The sequence below is a fragment of the Myotis davidii genome, unplaced genomic scaffold (genome assembly GCF_000327345.1).
Source record: "Myotis davidii unplaced genomic scaffold, ASM32734v1 scaffold361, whole genome shotgun sequence".
Taxonomy (NCBI): domain Eukaryota; kingdom Metazoa; phylum Chordata; class Mammalia; order Chiroptera; family Vespertilionidae; genus Myotis; species Myotis davidii.
In genome coordinates this window covers 1,197,184-1,198,325 of record NW_006291011.1, presented here as the reverse complement: position 1 = coordinate 1,198,325, position 1,142 = coordinate 1,197,184, and positions in this window count along the sequence as shown.

Sequence of the window (1,142 nt, the reverse complement as noted above, 5' to 3'; positions counted from 1 at the left end):
AGGCTTATTAGTTTTTGATCTGATTAGGACATCAGATCCTATGGCCACCACTGGACCAATAACAACCTTGTGTAGAGAAATAGGTATTGCCAATTAACAACCAGAAACTAAAGTTCAAAGACTTGTTAGGCTACAATGCTAAAAGGGAGGAGTGGGATCAGAAAGCAAGTTTTATAATGCCAAATCCAGTGATTATAGGAGGGCCATTGAGTTTTATCATTAGGATAATAAATCAGATTATAGAGATAGATAGATTAGTAGCCTATATAATAAAAGGGTAATATGCAAATAGACTGAACAGCAGAACAACCAGTCAAAAGCATAATATGCTAATGATATGCTAAGGCTGCTCAACTGCTCACTATGGCATGCACTGACCACCAGAGGGGCAGACGTTCCCACAAGTAGGTTAGCATGCTGCTGGGGTCCCTCCGATCGGGACTGAGTGAGATGGGTTAGACATGCCCTGGAGCCCTCCCATAGTCCCTCCCCAGCTGGCCAACCTCCCACGTTCCTCCCCAGCCCTGATTGTGCACCGGGCTGCAATCTGGGCTGAGGGACCTGTTCTCCCCCAATCCAGTGCACAAATTTTGTGCACCGGGCCTCTAGTATGTATATAAATTACTTTAGCATAAGTTGTAATAAAATCACTTTTGAGACTTTAAGTTACATTTAATTTGCTTTACCTTTTCTTAAAAAGTTGACCTGTATAGTTTAAATGTTCTGCAACTCTTTAGTCTTGACATGTTTCTGGAATACTTTTTCAAATTCTATTTAACTCATTTATAATCACCTTTTCAACAAAGAGATCTGTGGCTAAACATTTCTCTAGGTTTAAGTTGATCTGAGTCTTGTTTATGATACTCTTGTCAGTTCTCACCATTTATATTTGGTTCTGGTCTTCTTGTCTTCATTCCTCTCATTAATACAAAACACTGCAGATGAATTCCACTAGCATGAATGTATTTTACCATCTCTGAGTTTTCTGGATGGGAACCCAGGTACATGCCATGGGGATACAGGAATGACAATTGAATTAGTGATTTTATTTAAGGTAACTAATAGGTATTTTTCTGAATGGAATTTTATAAAATAAGGGAATGTGCTTAAAGGCCTTTTACTTTTTCTAAAATCAACCCCTA